This window comes from Pongo pygmaeus, chromosome 19, assembly GCF_028885625.2.
Source record: "Pongo pygmaeus isolate AG05252 chromosome 19, NHGRI_mPonPyg2-v2.0_pri, whole genome shotgun sequence".
NCBI lineage: Eukaryota > Metazoa > Chordata > Mammalia > Primates > Hominidae > Pongo > Pongo pygmaeus.
The window spans coordinates 90,018,142-90,032,173 of record NC_072392.2 but is presented as its reverse complement, the minus strand read 5'-3'; positions in this window follow the sequence as shown (position 1 = coordinate 90,032,173).

Below are 14,032 nucleotides of genomic sequence, written 5' to 3'. Positions count from 1 at the left end.
CTGGATGAAGAGTAAATCAGGAGGCAAAATGGGAATGATCTGGCCCCTAACAGTCATGCTATGGCACTATGTGAAATAATCACAGCATTCTTGGTGCAATTACATAGGTGATATTGCCTTTAGAATTGTTTCCCTATAGAATCAAACCATAAATCAGAAAATCCCATTTTAATTTGTAACACAGTCTGGTGGTTCAAAAGTTTAACAATCTGAAGGTACCTTTTAAATTAATGTCTAATCTGCTTATCCTGCTTTAGCTGAAGCCTGATTCTTCGTTCTTAATTATTGGTGGAGATAGCACCTTGGGGCTACTTATATGGAAATCCAATCCTAATCTGGCAGGCAAGTATATTTGTTACTTTGGGAAGATGGAAAGGCAATTAGAAAAAGTACACTCACTTTGACCTCAGCAATCCTGCGTTCAAAACTAGACCCTGCCACTTATTCTCTGAGTTACTTTAGAAACAGTATGTAAAACCTTGAATCTTAATGCTTCATCTGAAAAATGAGAAGATTTGCAAGAAACGAGATTGTATGAGTTTTCAATGAGTATTTTTAAGAGCTTAGTACATAGATTCTTAATACCTTCGGTTGTTTATTATACATTATGTGCCTTGTATGTGCACTAGGGATCCAATGGCAAAGAAAATAGACAAGGGTCTTGCCCTCATGAAGGTTACACTCTTTAGGGGGCTCATAGTGTTTTTACTCTTTCTGGGGACAATGAAGAACCTCAGTTAAACCAGCAATGTTTGAAATGCAATAGGAAATGAATTGTTATTTCTAACCAGAAAGCCAGGCTGTGAAATGGCTTCTTAAGACTCACAGCTGGACTAAATAATTCTGGGTCAGAATCTAGATTTCATGGTCTGGTGATGAGGGCAGACGGAACTTGCAGGCAGGGTGTCTGATTCATTACTCTATACCAGACATGTAGCCTACTTCTATCTTAGTCTTTATTTTCATTTTGTTTTGTTGTTTTACCTGTAAAATTTGTACAATAATACTTTTTTTAAAAACCCATAGGTTTATGAATATAAAATGAGCTATATGTGAAGGCCACATACAATAAAATATATTCTTAGGTTCATTTTAATTTTATTAGTGAACTAAGGCGTGGACACCCTACACTCCAGGAACTTAATTATATTGACAAACTACTCAAAAACAAAACAACACTAGACAGCCCTGAAGGAGCCTGCAGATTTAAATATAACACAAATTAGATCTTGAGGGGAGATAAAATGAAAACCAGGTATAACTTTTTAAATAAAAGCACTTGCAGGGCTGGGTGTGGTGGCTCATGCCTGTAATCCCAGTACTTTGGGAGGCCGAGGCAGGCAGATCTCCTGAGGTCAGGAGTTTGAGACCAGCCTGGCCAACATGATGAAATGCTGTCTCTCCTAAAAATACAAAAATTAGCCAGACATAGTGGCAGGTGCCTGTAATCCCAGCTACTTGGGAGACTGAGGGAGGAGAATTGCTTGAACCTGGGAGGCAGAGGTTGCAGTGAGTCAAGATCACGCCATTGCGCTCCAACCTGGGTGACAAAAGTGAGACTTCATCTCAAAATAAATAAATAAATAAATAAATAATAATTAAAAAAAAACACTTGCAGGAAGGGAGAGAAGGAAAAAGAATTTGCCTGTGGTTAGTAAAGCCTATGGCCTATTACTAACTGCATAATGGAAACAGAAGAAACTCTAGAGACACAGGAGTGAACTTAGATATGGGTTCAAATCTTGGCTCTTCCACTGTCTATTGTATCGAGTTAGCTACTGGCATATAACAAACTGCCCCAACCCAAGTGGCTTAAAACAATATCTGTGGGTCAGTTGATAGTCCTGATTTGGGCCAGTTCAACTGATCTTGGCTGGGCTTGCTCAGGGGTCTATTCTCAGCCAGGGTCAGGCTGGTGGTCTAGGTTGGCCTCACTCCCATGGCTGATATCTAATGATTGGCTGGCTATGGCCTGAGTGATGGATGTGGCTGGGCCACTTTGTCTCAGCATCCTAACTTTGTTGACTTGTTAGCAGAAGAGCTACAAAGAGAGAGTAGAGGCGTGCAGAGGATCTCAAATCTGAAGCGCTGAGCTGTTATTTTCTTTGGCCAAAGAAAGTCATGAGACTAGCTCAGATTTGAGGGATGGGGAAATAGGCTCGACTTCCTGGTGGATTTTTAAAAATTAAACGTCGGCACATTAAAACATTAAAGAATTTATTTGAACAGACAGTGATTCATGAATTGGGCAGCTCTAGACATCAAGCAGGTCAGGGCTGTGCCAAAGCGGCACCTGGGGAAGATTTTTAGAGGGCGAATGCAGAAGCAAGGCAAAGAAAATATTTGATTGGTTAAAGTGAAGCAGTAGTCTTATTTGGATCATTCTAGTGGAAAGTCCCTAGTTAAAGGTTATTTAACAGTTGTGCTTGGTTAAACTTAATTTCATTTTATCATTTATGCTGAGTTGGGTGTCACTTTGCTAACATGGGAACCCAGGGTACTGGAGTCTCTTGATAAATTATTTCAGCAGGAGCTGCAAAGCCACATTGTAAAGGGTGTAGAAATAGGGAGGAATGGAGAATTAGGTTGCTTTTTAATCTACTACATTTGTCTATGTGCTTAGATAAATTCTTTAATTTCTTTGAGGGTAAAAAGTATCTCATAGGACTGTTATGAGTATTAGTGACAAATGTAAAACCCTGAATACAGTTTAAAGCTTACAGATAAATACTAAAAATGGTAGCCATTATTATATTTCCCTTTATTTTTAGTTATACAAAACTTACATTTTCCGTAATATACATCATTACAGATTTTCTTTTTTAATTTTTTTGAGATGGATTCTCACTCTGTCACCCAGGCTGGAGTGCAATGGCACAATCTTGGCTCACTGCAACCTCCACCTCCTGGGTTCAAGCAATTCTCCTGCCTCAGCCTCCTGAATAGCTGGAATTACAGGCACATGCCACCACGCTCAGTTAAATCTTGTATTTTTAGTAGAGACTGGGTTTCACCATGCTGCCCAGGCTGGTCTTAAACTCCTTACCTCTGGTGATCCACACGCCTCAGCCTCCCAAAGTGCTGGGATTATAGGCGTGAGCCACCACACCTGGCCTACAGAATTTTTAAAAATACACATAAGTAGGCAAAATAGGACAGAAAAAACACAAATTATTGAAATCTCACTCTCCCTATCTAAGCACTGTAAACATGTGAGTAACTTAGATTTTTCTCATTATTAGCTATCATCATTCTTACTAGCTTGAATATATTGGTCTTGCTTCAGGTTGTACTGATAGGTTAGGCTAGTAGAACACTAGTAAGTTAGCGTTTCCTATTACATATAGGTGACTGTAAAGTCTAAAACTGTATTCTTTATCTACCCACCTACTCCTGTCCTAGGCCTTATCTCACTCACCCATCTACTACAAGTTTCTTTTATTTATTCATTATTTTATTGATTTACCTGTTTGTTAATAGACACAGATTTACCTAGAACTTAGGTATATCTGACTACTATATTCAAATCCCTTTTCCTTGTTATCCTTCCTATAGGGTGGTGCCAGAGTAAGCAATTCTGTTGCTCAAATCTTTTAGGCACTTTGAGAGAAATGTAGATTCTCCCATGAGAAGAGTGAGCCCCCTCATTATCTTTTCTACCTGTTTCTTTCTAGTCTCACTTGCCTCCATTCTTGGACTCTATGCTTTATGCTGTTTTCATCCCAAACAGTGCAGGCCTTGTCTAACACACCATGATCCGTGCATATTCTGTATCTGAGCCTGGCAGCTGCTTCCCAGCCGTATCTTCAAAGCCAGTACTCTTCTCCTGCATTATGGTTTAGCTGGACTATTACCTTATCTGTTATGTATTACCCTCCATGGAGAGAGCCACGCACCCTTCTCTGGCATGCATGCAAATCTATTCTAGCCCTGTTCACTAGGTATTTTGGGTTATATGAATATTTCTGTTACTAGACCCTGTGTTTAAGGGACAGAGTCAAAGTTATTCAGTCACTAAACAAGCATATGCCAAGTCTTACCTGTATAAGGGCAGGACATTTGAAATTAAAAAGAAAATGAACGAGTGATTTAATCATCTACAAACTCTCCTCTTCAGCACCCCAGAGCCACTCATCAGCAGAACAGATGGTGAGGGTTAAAATGACTGAGGCCACAGGACAGAAGAAAGCTGGTTGGCCCATGTGGACATAATGATGCCTTCTCCTCATGATACTCTCCTACGTCGTGGAGAGAATGTGCATTGAGGGGCTCAGCCTTGGTCTCAGCAAGGCTCACCAAATCAATAATCAGATCTGAGCAATGGAAAATACTCAGAGAAGCCATCTCATTTGTGCTGTTGTAGTTAGTTCATGTCATATCGAATTCATTCTGTCTTGAAACAGGAGTAATTACCCTAGATGCAAATTGTGAGTGAATACAGGGGGAAATCTTAGTAAATAAATACAAATTAGAATATTTAGTTCTTTTAAAATAAGATTAAAAATAATGTTCAGTTCTGGCAAGGATGCCATGAAATCAGTTATTTCAGAGTGTAAATTTGTGCACTTTGACAGTAGGTACTAGTATTCTTAAATGTTGTGTAACTCTGCCATCCATATCTAGGAGCCTGTAATAAATACTCCATAAAAGAGGCAGATAGCGGTGTATGTGCAAATTGCTGACTTATGTGAGATTGTACAATGGATTTTTGTCAGCTGGAAAAATAATTGATAACCATGGTATTTTAAGCAAAAAATAGTATACAACATACATATGCATGTCTATTTATCTATATGCATGTGTGTATATACAGAGAGAAGAGAGAAATAAATAGATGGGAAGAAGATAAATAAACCAATTTATTAGCAGTGCTTATACAACTTTAATAATTGTATTTATTTTTTGTATTTTCTAAATATCTTACATAGAGAATACATACACTCTAATGTCAAAAAATAGTTAGCAATCCGTTTAAAAGATAATTGAAAAAAATATCACTATTGTATGCAATTGAATACATTCTGCTTTTCACCCTGAAATGTAGGAACTACAGGACTATGGCTAAATATATACACAATAAGTTGCTAAACAGACCTTTGGATGTTTTGTAGTTAAGAAAAGTAATATTGCTACTGCCGCTTTCCATGTAGAAAACTCCAGAGAAGTGTTAAAACACACACACACACACACACACACAACTATTAGAAACAAACAATAATATAGTTTTCTTTTATAAACAAAACCTGTGTTTAGAATCCAAAAGTAATGTAATCACTCTGGAAACTATTATCATAAGTAATTCCATATCGATTAGTTCATGCTCCCATGTCTCCTGGACATGGCAGAGTCTAGGAGAAACAAAGGTTTGGACAGGAGTGAAAATAATCTTAGATTCTCAGCCCCATCCGGATCTCTGGGTAAGTCACAATTGAACAGTAACAGAAAATCCTGGATAGTCTCAAACCTGTCTTAAATGTAGACTTTTTTCATGACCTCTGGGTCTGCCTACACTTGTTTGACTTCCCAGTTGTTCCTCCTCTTTTGGAATCCACTGTATTTAGGGGAGTTGCCTTCTGGTCAGAATCAATTTTTACTCTGGTTCTCATTTTTTGTTTGTTTGTTTTTTGTTTTTTTTGAGACAGAGTCTCCCTTTGTCACCCAGGCTGGAGTGCAGTGGCATGATCTCGGCTCACTGCAACTTCTGCCTCCTGGGTTCCAGCCATTCTCCTGCCTCAGCCTCTTGAGTAGCTGGGATTACAGGTGTGTGCCATCACACCTGGCTAACTTTTGTATTTTTACTAGAGACAGGGTTTCACCATGTTGGCCAGGCTGGTCTTGAACTCCTGGCCTCAAGTGATCCACCTGCCTCGGCCTTCCAAAGTGCTGGGGTTACAGGTGTGAGCCACCATGCCTGGCCTAGTGCCCATTTTCTAAATAATGTAACTTCCTTCCTCCTCTACCTCATTTGAAACCCTCAGGCTGCATCAAGTCTGACAAAGGGATTGGAGGACCCATGGGGTGAGTGAAGGGGGAGAAAGCAGTGTGATCTTTGGGCATGCCGGCTCCTCCCTGGGGGGCATCCTGGCTATGCTGAGCAGGCAGATCAAGCCTCCCTGGGAGAACTTCCACTTCTCTGGACTGAGATAGATGAAGGAAGATGGAATAAATGGCTGACGTACCATGGTGACTTCTTGGGCTAGCTGGTAGAATGTTCCTTTATAGCTCAATTACATACATGAAAAATAATAACAGTAAGAGTCTTCAGTATCTTGCCCAGGAAACTATGTGCTCTTTCCAATTCTGTCTCTTAGACAATTAGTCACCATGCTTTACCTTGGTTGAGCTGGATGCAGTGTGGCAAACTGAAGACAGAGTGGAATTTGGAGCCAAGTAGATCTGAGTGGAATGTTAATTGTGCCACTTAGTAGCCATGTGGCTCTGAGCATTCTGTATAACAGGAATAAAATGACCTATTTTCTGTGCTGTTTCTGTTTTTTTTCAAGCCAGGGCAGCCCAGCCATGCACAAAGTACCATGAGTAGGCTACAGAGGGCTCAAGTCGAAGATATGCTAAGTTTCACAACCCCTTCTCTCCTGACTGGCAGGATTGAGACCTTCTTGGGACTCATGTCACCTTTCTGATTCTTACCTTGGCTTCTTATCAAAAGCCTGGTGTTGACCCCCAAGAAGTTCACAGGCACTGACCTAGTAGAGGTGGAGCAGCTAGGGAAATTTTCTTAAAGCTGGTGATGGTACTGCTCTTACTTGGATGTTATGTCACAGATCAATACAAATATAGCAGTTTTCTAACCTGTGCTTTGTGTCTCATTCTTTTCTTCTGTTGCTTTTACACGGAGAGGATGGGGGCTAATGATGAAAACCTGGAGGTTTAGATTGTTCCTTCCTTTCCTGAAGACTTTAAGGTTTCTGTTTCCATAGGCACTCCCTGACTCCTCTGCTATTGTTATAGAGTGCCTGCCTTCTGGTGTTCCTTAGAGAGGAAACTTCTATCTAGCTACCATTTCTCTCTCCCCAATACCTGCCAAGCCAGTCTGAGCTGGTGAAATGAGGGGAATGGAGAAGAATGAATCAAATCACCCACCTTACCACTATTTAAAAGATTCTGTGAGATAAAATGTGTCAAGACCTGGAGAAATGGCAGATGTAATCTAAGTTATTTTTTCTTTTCTTTTTTTTTTTTTTTTTGAGAGTCTCCCTCTGTCACTAGGCTGGAATACAGGGGTGCAATCTTGGCTCACTGCAACTTCCACCTCCTGGGTTCAAACGATTCTTGTGCCTCAGCCTCCCATGTAGCTGGGACTACAGGTGCATGCCCCCATGCCCAGCTAATTTTTGTATTTCTGGTAGAAACAAGGTTTTCATACCCTCTATTCTCAATTCAGGTGGTAAGCAAAGAACTACATTTCATGGAGGGAATAAATAATGATAAAAGGTTGACTAATGTTAAAAATCTTTTAACAGTTCTCTAATTTTTCTTAGTAACTTTTGCTGGTGTTTATAAGGCATTAGGATTAGATCTGATCTGTAGGCAGATTGCTTCTTTATTTTGTTCCCAAGTCACTTTGTCGTCAATCAAATGCTATGAGGAGGATAAAAGAAGGGTGGCTCTTAGCAAATATATTTGCCAATTTAGAGAATTTATCAAGAGTGGGTGTTTGAGAGAGTGAGTCAGCACTACCATCTTCTCCTTGAAGGTCTTCTGTTATGACCAGGTACTGGAGATCAGATAACAAAATTTGTCAAGGGGGGAACCTGCTGGAAAAGGTATCAGAGTCCTTTTTCTAATCTGTTTGGTTTGTTTGTTTATAGTTGTTTTTCTGTAATTGATATTACAGAAAATTTTCTGTAATTGATATTACAGGTTTGGCTGTGTCCCCACCCAAATCTGTTCTTGAATTGTAGCTCCCATAATTCCCACATGTTGTGAGAGGGACCTGGTGGGAGATAATTGAATCATGGGGGCAGTTTCCCCCATACTGTTCTTGTGGTAGCAAATAAGTCTCACGAGATCTCATGGAAACCCCTTTCACTTGGTTCTCATTGTCTCTTGCCAGCCGCCATGTAAGATGTGCCTTTTGCCTTCTTCTATGATTGTGAGGCCTCCCAAGCCATGTGGAAATGTGAGTCCATTAAACTCTTTTTCTTTGTAAATTACCCAGTCTCAGGTATGTCTTTATCAGCAGCGTGAAAACTGATTAATACAATAATTAATTCTGTGACCTCAGGCAAATTGTCATATTTCTGATTTGCATGTGATTCCATTCTCTGTCTTGTGGCCACAGTTAACCATCTTGACACACAAATCTGATCATGCTATTTTCCTGTTTAAAATTTTCCTGGGTCTCTCCTCTGGTCTAGATCCCTTGTCTCATCATGCAAGACCTTTATACTCTTGCCTCTGAATCACTCTTCCTCTATCTTTCTACCATATATGCCTCCCTAAAGACAGGTTGAGTTATCCGTGGTCACCCCAAATCATCAGGCTATTGTCACTGCCAAAAATACCAAAGCCAGTTTCTACTTGTATCCAAACATACCTCAAATGTCTCCTATTGGGACTTACCTCAAACCTTACCTACTATTACCAGATCCCTGCACCCACCCCTTCTTGAGTTAGGTATTCGACTTCTTTATAGTCCTCATAGAATACACAGCATACTATCTTAGAGCCTATCAATCATGCCATCTTGCCCTAATGCCTTTGATTCCTTGGTCAAGATTCAAATTCTAAGACACCTAGAGGTTTAGCCCAGTTACCTTTTTCATTCTTATTATATTCTCTATATTTCCAATTCACTATGATGTCAGATATTATCCAGACTCTTCAAGGCTTCTTTGTCTTGAGTCAAGTGTCCATAACCACCTGGGCAACCTAAGACTCATGGGCTGGTGTACAAGGACCTCATTTAAAGATCAGGGTAGGGAGTGGAAACAGCAGCAGGGCTCTCTACCTGCACCTGAGATCTTGTAGCCATGATTTTAGGAAGCATAGTGGGCTAAGTGAAGTTTCATCTTCTATTATTTCATCGTCAGTAGAATTTATAAGGAAATGGTGACATCTATTCACAACCCCTTTGTATCTTATTCAGATAATCAATTAGCAAGTTGTGATTTCTTATATATTCCTCACTCTAGCCCAGATGTCGACACTGCCTACAAGCCAAACAGACTTATTGCTTCTTTTTGTACAGCTTGTGCATTAAAAATGATTTTTACATTTTAAAATAGTGGAACAAAAATCAAATGAAGGATAGTATTTTTAAATGTGAAAATTATATGAAATTCAAATTTTAGTATCTATACACAAAGTTTTATTGGAACATAGCCACGTCTGTTCTTGTGTGTTTTGTATATTGTCTATGGCTGCTTTTGCACTATAATGGCAGAAGTGAGCTGATGTGACAGAGATCTTGGGTCTGCAAAGCCAAAAATGGTTACACTCTGGCCCTTTAGCAAAGACATTTGCCAATGTCTGCTCTAGAAAGTACATTCCTTTAGGTCAGGTTTGTGTTGTGCTTAGCTCGATGTTCCTGGAATATGGTACATGCTTGGCTCATAGTAGGTACTCAATACACATTGGATGAACACATGAAGCAATGAATACATGGGTGAGAGGTGGTTGAACTATTTTGTATTTTAGAGTCTATTCTGATTGAAGTATTCTACAAGTCTAAAGCACATGCTGGATGTCACTAGTATCTGGTCATTTTTTTCTTGTGGTTTTATATTTATATTCTGATCATTATGAGCATTATTTTGGAAAGGAAGAGTTGTAAAATAAATCACAATTGGCACCTCTTTAATAATGTCTTTTTTCCCTATTTGTTATTTTTTAACAGGCATATTTTCTCTTTGTTTGATAAGCTGTGATCATTCAGTTTTAATATACTAGCAAATGAAAGAAGCTAAGTTATTCAAGATGAGAGGAAGCGGGGAGGGAGCAAGCGGGGAGTGGAGGCTGCGGATAGAGTAACAGATATTTGCAGAATCTATCACTGCTTTCATGGTGCTACTGTTACCACCTCAGAAAGGCCCACATTTGGGACCATTTACAGCTAATGGACTTGTGTTGAGAGGTGTATGTAGGGTGATAAGTCATGCAAAAGTGAAAGGTAAATGTTTGATTTTGCCCGACCAGAATGTGGACCAAAAGGGAGAATCCATGTCAGTTATTTTAAGCGCCTACACTCATAACTAACAGGTGTCCTGGGCTCATTTTCGATGTTTCTATGTATACTGAAATTTTCCCTTTGAAAAAGAATTTGTCAAGAACAAAAAGTCAAGACAATATTTTAAATCACTCAGGTTCTCTAGGGCCCCAGCCTTGGCCAGGAAGAGAGCCACAATCATTTCAGCTTAGATGTTTAGACAGCCTTCCTCCAAATCTGTCTCATGATTTGTATCTGTCTGGTTCTTGCAAGTAAATTCTCATGTCTCTAGCAAGTGCTTGAAAACTAAGAATTCCTTATTTTGGCTGCTGCTTTCTGGGGAAACTATTTCTCTAGACATGCCTGTGAATTGATCACTTTTGATGAAACCACCCCTCTAAGAACAGAGATACAGACATTTCTCCAACTTTCTTCCCCTTATGCATTGCACCGATAGTAATGGAAGCTGATTGTCTTTTTGGTGCATATTTTGGGCACTGTTCTTAGAGCTTTTCATGTACTGATCCATTCACATGGTTATCCTCTAAACAACTCACTGTATAGATATAGAAACTGAAGCATAGAGGTAACGTATTCAACTATCCATTTAACAGATTCCTTCATTGCATACCTGTGATCTGCCAGGTACTGTTCTCTCAGCACTTGAGATACCTTTGTAAACAAACATGTATTGCCCCCTAACCTCATGGAGTATAAATTCTTGTGTCAAATATTACAAAGCTGGTAGAGTGGCAGAGCTAGGATTTGAACCAGGCTTTCTGGCACTAAAGTAGGCATTTAAGACCACAGCAGGGTAATGCCACTCCAAGCTAATTTACATCTGCCCATTGACTCTGTGTCATGGTGTAACGGAATTCAGTGCAATGCTGCGGCTGGCTCCAACACAGTCCCTTGTTTATTTCAGCTGCATCCTTCCAGTTCTCTGAGGTCCTGGTTTGATGCCTTTCAACATATTTTAACTCTTATTAAGGCTCAATTGCAAAAATTATTTTTCTATCAATCAATTTATCGTCTCTCTTAGCAATGAATATTTCTTTTTTTATTATCGTAGTCACCAGAGGCAAAGAATGAAAGCAAACCATTAAAAATGAACTCAGGTAAGTGACTGATATCAAGGTCGTTTATTCATCCGCTAGCTACCTTGAAGGGTCTGCCTCATCCTCATGCATTTAGGCAGTCCAAGGCAGATGTTAGAGCTCAGCAATGTGTATCCTAGATTCTGTTCCTGTTTCCCCAAATACCTCTCCCTGCATTTCTCTGCTCATCCCATGCCTGCTTTTGATTCTGCCTCTGCCCTTTGGGGAGTTTGCATTTATTTTCATTGAGTTCCTACCATGTACATACCTTCAAAGACTATGGATCTTTCATTTCTCTATCTTGGTAATAAAACTAAAGCACATTGTCTCCCCTTTTTCTTCATACAGATGCTGAGATAATGAAGCTTGTGCCTTTTTGAGAGCTTATACACGTATCCTTCCTATGTCTTTTTGCTGAGAATGCCATCGTTTGTTGGCATCTATATTAAAGATAAAGAGTTTTTTAAAAAAAAGAGAGCCAGGGAGCATAAAGTCTGTAATTAGCCACTTAGAAGTTTTTGTTAAAATTTGAAGGGAAAAGTTGCTGAAATTATTGTGTAAAATGAGGCTTTTGCTTTAAAGATTTCATTTGTCAGTGAATAATTCATTCCAACAATTAATAGTGGCACATAATTTTCATGGAAAAGACTTTAAGTTCATTGGATTATAAAGAAAAGGTCAATCCCAAGTTATATTCTTTTTTTTTTTTTTTTTTTTTTTTTGGAAGTGCTCTTGTTGCCCAGACAGGAGTGCAATGGTGTGATCTCGGCTCACTGCAACCTCCGCCTCCCAGGTTCCAGCAATTCTCCTGCCTCAGCCTCCCAAATAGCTGAGATTACAGGCACCCACCACCACGCCTGGCTAATTTTTGTATTTCTTTAGTAGAGACGGGGTTTCACCATGTTGGCCCGGCTGGTCTCAAACTCCTGACCTCAGGTAATCCACCCACCTTGGCCTCCTAAAGTGCTGAGATTACAGGCGTGAGCCACCGCCTGGCCTGGAGTACAGTGACACGATCTTGTCTCACTGCAACTTCCCCGTCCTGGGCTCAAGCCATCCTCTCAAGTAGCTGTGACTACAGGTGCACGCTACCACACTGGCTTTTTTTTTTTTTTTTTTTTTTGAGACAGAATCTCACACTGTCACCCAGGCTGGAGTGTAGTGGCATGATTTCGGCTCACTGCAACCTCCACCTCCCGGATTCAAGCCATTCTCCTGCCTCACCCTCCTGGGATTACAGGCATGCGCCACTATGCCCAGTTAACTTTTGCATTTTTAGTACAGACAGGATTTCACCATGTTGGCCAGGCTGATCTCAAACTCCTGACCTCAAGGGATTCGTTCGCCTTGGCCTCCAAAAGGGTTGGGATTACAGGAGTGAGCCACTGCGCCTGGCCACATTATCATTTTAATCAGAGGTCCACACCCAAGGGATGGTTGGCTGGGAATATGTCAGAAAAAACAAATTCCACATGTGTATGTTGTAAGCATGTCTGTCATACAAATCTGTGCTCAACGTCAGACTTTTGCTAGTTACCAGTTTATAAATTAGTAGCTTGTTAATCAGCATAAGGGATATTAAGAAGGGATGTTGATTTAGACTTAGAGCACTTGAGAGAGGTGAATGGGTTAAAACATTTTAAAGACCTGGCTACCCCTGTGGGTAGACGGTGTTAGAAACCAGCTCAGACCTGCATATGGGCACTGAGAACCTAAGATGAATATCTGAAAGGCCTTATGTCCAGTCATCTGCTTTGAGCAGGGTTTCCAAACCTGGGCACCATTGACATTTGGGGCCATTTGTTAAGATGCTTATAACATCCTTGTTCTCTACTCACCAGTTACAGTAGCACCCTCATTCCTCTCTTGCTGGGTTTTGTCAATCAAACATGTCTCCAGACATTGTCAAATTTCCTTTGGGGGGCAAAATTGCCCAGTTGAGAACCAGTAGTTTAGAGAATTTCTGGTTCCCGTGGACCACCTATAAGGAAGACTGAGTTCTAGCCACGGGCTATTATTATGTCAACCTTGGGTAAAATTTCACAGAAGGTGGTGGTCAGATCCCCTCCAAGGACAGGGCACAGAGGCTTCCTTGAGCTCCCAGAACAGTTTCTATAAGCTTTCTTTGTGCTTATTTGCTAATAAATGTTTATATTAATATCTCTGTGTGAGACAGATTTGATCTGACACTTGGTTTAATTATAACTGGTAATGAGTCTGTGGAGTAAATAATTAGACCTCTCCCACCTTGAGCTTATTGGTGGCTACCATTACCCACCACAAAGAACCTAAGAATAATGACCAAATTGCATCTAGCCAGTTCTCAGCAGGAGTGGAAAATGCAAATGACTGACTTAGTTGGTATGGGGAGCCAGTTAAAGCTCTAGCACAAAGTTCTAGGTACTTGCTGGCAGAGAAGCAGGGCAAGGAGACCTACAAAAGTGATGGAAACCCTCTCTTTCCCACTCTCACCCCCAACCTAACTTTGGTATAATTTTATCATTTAATGCCCTGAGCTCTTTTGCAATGGTCCTTTCTGTTTAAGCCACTTTTTACTAAGACCTGTTGGAAGAAATAGTATGATAGCAGCACTTTTTTTTTTTTTTTTTTTTTTTTTTTTTTAGTTGAATGTCCTTTGGCTCAATCTCATCGTTGGGTCTCAAGAAGATACAAGGCTGAGAATTTGCTTATCTCCCTGGAGTCTTTTTGGCAGAGATTTGGAGTCTTGGTCCACAGATTCCTGTGAATCTAAACACAAACTCATCGT